Raw genomic sequence first — 7,012 nt, 5'->3', positions numbered from 1 at the left:
ACCATGTTGCTGAGGGTGTTTAGGAGTCACAAAAAGAACTAAAGGGCTGGGCAGCCACAGCATTGGTCATTGGGGGCTGGGCCCTTCATTCAGCTCTAAACCCACTCCTGCCTGTGAGACAGCTCAGGCTTGTCTCACCTCCTATTGTATGTCGACTTCTCTTGTACAACAGCATGTTTATGTGATTCACCCTCCCATGGTTGTGCAGGTGAGGTTACACTTTTGTTCTCTTGTATTCTATTGCATACATACTACACTAGTGATTGACTGCATTGTTGGTGGACATTGGAGTGTTTTCTAGTGTGAGGTCATTGTGAACACAGGTGCTGGGATAAGACGTTCCTCTCATGCCCTTTCCTGTTTCTTTGGAATTCTGGGATATTGCTTTAGTTAGTAACCAGGTCACAAGCCAGCTTTCTGACTTGTCTAATTTACTACGAATTACTTCCAGTATTATTTTAAATTCAGAAATTACATTTCTTGTACCTAATAAATATCACCCTTCTTTCATTATATTTTTCTATACATTTTTTTGTCCCAGTTAATAATAGATACAACAGTTTCTCAAAACTTGTTCTGGAAACCTCTAGTGGTATTTCAGCCTCTTGACTTCATTTCCTGCAACAACTCTGGTACTGCTTGCCCATGGGATAAGGCTCTGAGGAAGTTGCCCGAACAGCTAAAGAGTTGTTTTCAGAATCAGGGAAAAGCAAACAGCTAGAGGACATACAATAGGCTACACAAATCTGAAGGGCACATGGAAGAGTTCTCCAGTGGATATTTAAAATCCAGTAAGGTCATGGGCTTTCTTGTGGAGATGTTTTTAGTGACAAGAGGGACACTGGACCCCTTCTAGCTATGCCCAAGAAAACAAGACTGTCTGTCTCCTACTGTCTTCTACTTAATCTCCTCCCATTGGACAGAGAGCCTCCCCCCAGACCATCACCTCTGGAGTATGACCCACACACGGGGAGCAGGGAGCTTTGGGTCTGTGTCCCCACTGCCACAGAAGTCCCTGACCCTGCAGTGGGCCCCGGAAACCCCTGATCTGGACGTGTCTTCGAACATGGCCAGGACAACAAAGTAAATGATTTAGATCCATCACACTCCCGACGTGTTGGTGTGTCCATTGGTTTGTTAACAATTGTTGGAGAACAGTGAGGGCCATGATGGCTTGAAGTGCCCGTCAGACGAAACTTCCAAGTGCAAATCCTACTCAGGGCCGCTGTCTCTTTCCCACCTCGGTGGCTCAGTACAGCAGTGTCCATGTGCGTCCACCTTGCCCAGACTGTGTGGGAGAAGAAAGCCAAAGCTGACATAGATTCAGGAAGAAATCAAGTTAAAATGCATGGAACAAACTTTGTATGTCGTAGTCCGGGGTTCCTACCTGTCTGCAGAAATTGCGAATCCTTAGGAAACACAAGTTTGCACAGAGCAGAGTGGGGTCTGTAAATACTTACAAGAACATTTAAAAATTACATCTAGTCCAGTATGTTTAGTTCTATGAAGGGGGAGGGTTAATTTGAATACTCTAGCCTGCCATTCCTTTCTAGACACAGAATTATGTGACCAAGCAAAAATAGGTAAACAGAGGCAGTTCCAAGTAGTAACACCACCTGGCTTTTCATTCGACAGGCTTGTGGCAGACGAGAAATGAAGAAACTACACGGAGAACATGAAGACTCTTGGCAAAGGAATACTGACCACCCCTGTGCTGATTAGTCCTGCAAATATTTCCCTGGAGACTGACTCTGTGTTCTAAGTCCTGAGTGTACATTCAAAGGAGTCTAGTAGGTATGCTATGCAGAGACCCAAGGAGCAGTCACTAGAACCAGAACCTCAGTTGTGTTCAAAACTCTCGGTCCAGGAGTTCTTCCAGTTTTCCCCTATGGTCATGCCTTGGATGGGGTGGTGGTGGTGATCACCTTTATCCTAACGGGATACCATTTTTCTGTCCTTCCATAGCTCTCAAGGCCTGTATCAGTCTGCCCAGGCTTGTCCATCTGGTGAAACCTACTCCTCATTCAGGTTTCATCTCACAGGTTTCCTGGTCTTTGAAGCCCTTCCTGGTGTCACCAGACAGAATTGGCGTGCTACTTCCTGTCCTGGCTGACACCTCTGATTGAAGGGTGCATTGTATAACATGTGGTTACAATATTCGTCTTCCCCACATTTCCTTCCCACTAGGCTTTGTCATTTTCCTGAAGCAAAGAATCATTTTCAGTTCACTTCTCTTTTCCAGTGTTTGGTAAAGTACAGAAAGAGGCTGATTTTACAGATCAACCTCTTTCTCTCTCTCTCTTTCTGTCCCTCACTTACAGATAGATAAAGAGAGATAGGGAGTGGATGTCTGAAATAACATTTCATTCCACGGGGCATGGTGATGGCTGCAGCTGTTGGGGGTGGTTGGCTGAGGTAGAAGAAATTGGGCAAGGCTGGGTACTGAGCACAGAACGCCCTGCCACCTGGTGGGGAGCAGGGCTGGGGACCCATTTCTGTGCAGACAGGAGGGATCTGTGCTCCAATGTGTCTAAGCTGCTGGCACAGAGGTAGAGAGCCGTCTGGTCCTCCCGAGTCGATGGCACGGTAGAAGGAAAGCTTGCAGTCTTATGGCAAGAGGCCCGGTAACCTTCAGCCAGGTTTCCCTTAGCAACATCCCTTTCTACTCAGGAGAAGTAGATCTGCCTCAGCCCCTGCCCTGGGTCTTGTTGGTACCAGTACATGGAATTATGGCCTAAATCCTATACACACTGCAGAGTCACATCTTGACCATCCTCTCTGGACAGGTATCTTGGGGTCTGAGTGATTCCACCACCCATTGCACCTATGGAAGAAAAAGGAAGGTTCTGAATGCACAGCCCAGGAGAGTGCTTCTATGCTGTTATGGGAAAAAGCTTAGTTAGACCTGCAGCTTGTCACCCTCAGACAGGAATTTGTTCCCTGAACCCAGGACTCACCTGCTCCCAGGAGACAAAGGGCCATGCAGCAGAGCACCTGGCTGCTCATGGTGGAAGGGGGTCCCCTTATAGCTATATAGGCACTTGCAGGAAGACAAATGAGGAAAGAGACTTAGCTCTGGGGATCCCTCTTTGTGTGTGCAGAATGTGCAGAAGGCTAGAAAGACAGTGGGAAGAGACCCTGGAGGTATGCAATTTGGGCTCCCTGATTTTGCAGACGAGGAGACAGAGCAGAGGAGACCTGGATTACTTGTGCCCCATCCCCTTGTGCCTCCCTCTGGCCTGAGTGGCTGGCACCCAGCAGAGTCTCACTGTGATTGGCCTGCCAGCTCTTCCCATCCTAGTTAAGGTGAGGTCTGCTCATGACAGCAGCTTGTAGACACGTGGGTCACACAAGAAGGTAGAATTCATCTTAATCCCATCACTGCATGGATATAGCTCTGCTCAAATCCATCCTGCATTCACTCCAGGGCCCCATTTCATTCCAAAACATTTTCCCTGGCTGGTTTACATTTGCCCTTTTTAATCTCATTGCAAGTTTCTTGCTTTTCATTAGTGCTGGACTAAATTTTCATCTGAGGGTTCCATGCGTATCTATTATTGAATTCCTCATTTGTTACATAAGTTTGAATTTTGCTTCCATTTCTTTCCTGAGTTCTATCAAAAATCCTTTTTTCTTTCTCCATTTTTTGCCATTCTCTTAATAATTTTTGAACTCAGTTTTACGGTGGTTATCTTCAACTGCTTACTTGAATATATATGTTTATTTTATTATTTTTTATTTTTTATTTTTTAATATATTTTATTGGTTATACCCTTACAGTTGTTCTATTCCCCCCCTTCATTCCCCTCCACCCGCACATCCCTCCCCCACCATTCTCCCCCCTTAGTTTATAACCATGTGTCTCAAGTTCTTTAGATTCTATATTTCGCCCACTATTCTCGCCCTTCCCCCTATCTATTTTCTACCTACTGTCTATGCTATTTTCTGTGCCTTCTCCCCCCTTCTCCTCCTCCCACCCCACTGTTGCTAACCCTCCATGTGTTCTTCATTTCTAAGGTTCCACTCCTGATCTAGCTGTCCTCTTGGTTTGCTTTTGTTTTAGGTGTGGTTGTTAATAACTGTGTGTTTGCTGTCCTTTCACTGCTAATATTTTTCACCTTCTTTTTCTTAGATAAGTCCCTTTAGCATTTCATATAATAAGGGCTTGGTGATGATGAACTCCTTGAACTTGACCTTATCTGAGAAGCACTTTATCTGTCCTTCCATTCTAAATGAAAGTTTTGCTGGATAAAGCAATCTTGGCTGTAGGTCTTTGGATTTCATGACTTGAAATACTTCTTTCCAGCCCTTTCTTGCCTGGAAGGTCTCTTGAGAAATCCGCTGACAGTCTGATGGGTACTCCTTTGTAGGTGACTGTCCCCTTATCTCTTGCTGCTTCTAGGATTCTCTCCTTCATTTTAGTCTTGGCTAATGTAATTATGATGTGCCTTGGTGTGTTCCTTCTTGGNAAATCCAAGACTGCCTGCACTCTGATATTAGAAAAATTAACTTTATTATAAAATAAAATGATTCTGTACTTCTTTTTTCGGTCACGGGCAGACCCAAGGACTAAAGATAGACTACTGGGGGAGACACCGCCAGTTCAGTTAGCTGATTTATGACCCTGGAGACCTCATAGAACATGTCAAAATGCTCTTCTGCTCCGACTCCCTGTGAATATGTACATCTGGAGACATACATATTTATGGAAAATGATAAATATTTGGTCTCCCCTACCTTATGTCTAAGTAGGTCACGCTGGCAATATGTTGAGTAGTTATTACATTCCAGCCAATGTGCTTCCAAGAGCATGTGGAAGGTAGCTGTGGGGAGCACCTAAGTGGTGACAGTGAGTGTCCCCACCTCAAGGTCCTACAAATACGAATGTTCTCTGGGAGCTAAACTGGGAAAACAGAACAGCACGGGCCAAAGCAGGAAGATGCAAAGTCGACTCAGAGCATCCTGAGAGCCGTGGGATGCCCTTAACAGAGGCAACACGGACAAACTCCAACAGTTCTCCGTGGTTTCTTCAGAAGAGAAACTGAGTAAAACGAAAAGTCCTTTGAAGGGGTGAACACCTAGTAGATGTCAGTCTTCGGGTTGAAAAGGCACAGAATTGCCATCCCAGCCAGCAATGCAGCCAGCAATGCAGCCAGCACACCCAACGCCGTTACTCTACACGACGGTTCGGAAGGTCCCAGACAATGCGTTCGGGAAAGAAGCACCAACGGGAGGAGTGAAGGTTGGAAAGGAAGCGACGACCATCATCGTGGGAGCCCACGAGACCACCAATAAAGAGAACAGAGATTCAACAAGTCACGACAACGAAGGGGGCATTGTATCAGAGTCGCTGGACATCAGGCGGATGTTTAACGTGTCCTAGACAGTAGATGACAATTATGAAATAAGAGGACTTATACCAGCCTCCCGCCGACCCCACCAGAAGCTCAGTATTCAGAGGACTATCTCTTTAAATCTTGTGTCTGGCCCTTTAAACGGAGTGCACTTGGACCCTCTCCCTCCAGTCCTGCCCAGGTCTGACTCTAGGGGAGAGAGGCAGGGAGCTGGGGCTCTTCTTCTGGGGCCTCTCCAACACTCCTCAGCCCCCTCTGTCCCTGGCAGTTTTTCTTCACTGACCTCTCCTGCAGAACAGGGAGGGGGGACTGCAGTGTGTGCAACTATTTCAGAAAATGAAGAGGCAGGAAACGAGACAGAGTAGCGTGGTTTATGCCTGTCCTGGTGAGGGGGGATGTCCTCGGTACTAGGGAATTGAAATGGCTTTGCCTACACCTGCCTTTTATTTTTCTGAAATAGTTTCATCAAAACAAGGGGAAGAAACAGTGTTTTCTATATTCCCAACATCGGTTCAGGGAAGAATTTAAAAAAAATTATTGAAAGAGATTTAAAAAAATAGTTGACATGATATGTTTCTAATGAGCAAAGTTTGGGGGCCAGCCATGTCTCCTCTATTTGAGACAGGTTTATCCACCCCATTTTCTCCATTTCTGGGGTGTCATATGGCACCTGAGGCACCAGGCCACAACACCAGGATTGTTCTAGAAGGATGAGAGGATGCACAACCTGGGATACAAAGCACAACCTCTGAGACACACAACAGAACTTGGTTTATAAATTTCCATTCTCTCTCTGCCCTCTCTCCCCACACACAGATGGCTCCCTCAGAGGAGCTGTGGTTTTCCTCCCCCCACACCCCCTTCCCCAGGGCTCCCCGGGCTGGGTGCTGGGAAGAGGGGCAGAGTTTCTTGCCCAGGCCTCTGATCTCTGCCCAGCACTGTGTCACTAGCAGCACACAAGTAGAGACCGCTGTGTTCAGGGCGTGCACTGGCCACCGTCAGAGCTGAGAAAGTCAGGTTTGGGTGGCTGATGGGAAAGCTATCCTGGGGGAAACCTTGCTCATGTGTGGCAGGAAAGCCTGGGTTGGAAGTCACCATCAGTACGAGGCCCTGATTCGGGAACTGCTCATACCAGAACATATTTGAGGCCTGAAAGTCCACTGCAGTGCACTTGATTGTCACAAGCATCCCACTTGGGCAGATGACCCTGCTTGGACTCTGAGAGAGGAGAGCACCGAGCCCGAAGCCTGGAGGGATAGAGGTCAGAGCCATGAAGGAGGCCAGCGGGACTAGTCCCACCTGACCAGAGGCAGGAAACTCAGGGCCTCTTCCCCTCCCCTTGCCCCCTCCCCTTTTCCTCCAGCCCCCAGAGTCCTGTTTGTTGGTGAAATCTTCCTGTCAGTCTCCCTGGGATCAGAAGCCCCCATCTGCCCTGACTGGCGACCTCTCACTTGACCTCTCTTCTTAGGATCAGCACAAAAACCCACCAGCCCAGGCCACCCCATCATCAGGCCAACAGGCACACACACTCGCCCAAGCCACTCAGATAATCAGGCACATACTGGGCCCCAGAAGCAGCAGGAGCAACAGGGGCAGCAGCATCTTCAGGTGTTGGCCTCACACCACAAGGTCTCAAGAGAGGTGTGACCAGCTCTTCA

This window comes from Sturnira hondurensis, unplaced genomic scaffold (assembly GCF_014824575.4).
Source record: "Sturnira hondurensis isolate 20B ecotype Veracruz unplaced genomic scaffold, ASM1482457v3 Scaffold0018310, whole genome shotgun sequence".
Classification (NCBI taxonomy): domain Eukaryota; kingdom Metazoa; phylum Chordata; class Mammalia; order Chiroptera; family Phyllostomidae; genus Sturnira; species Sturnira hondurensis.
Note: the sequence above shows the minus strand (reverse complement) of the source record.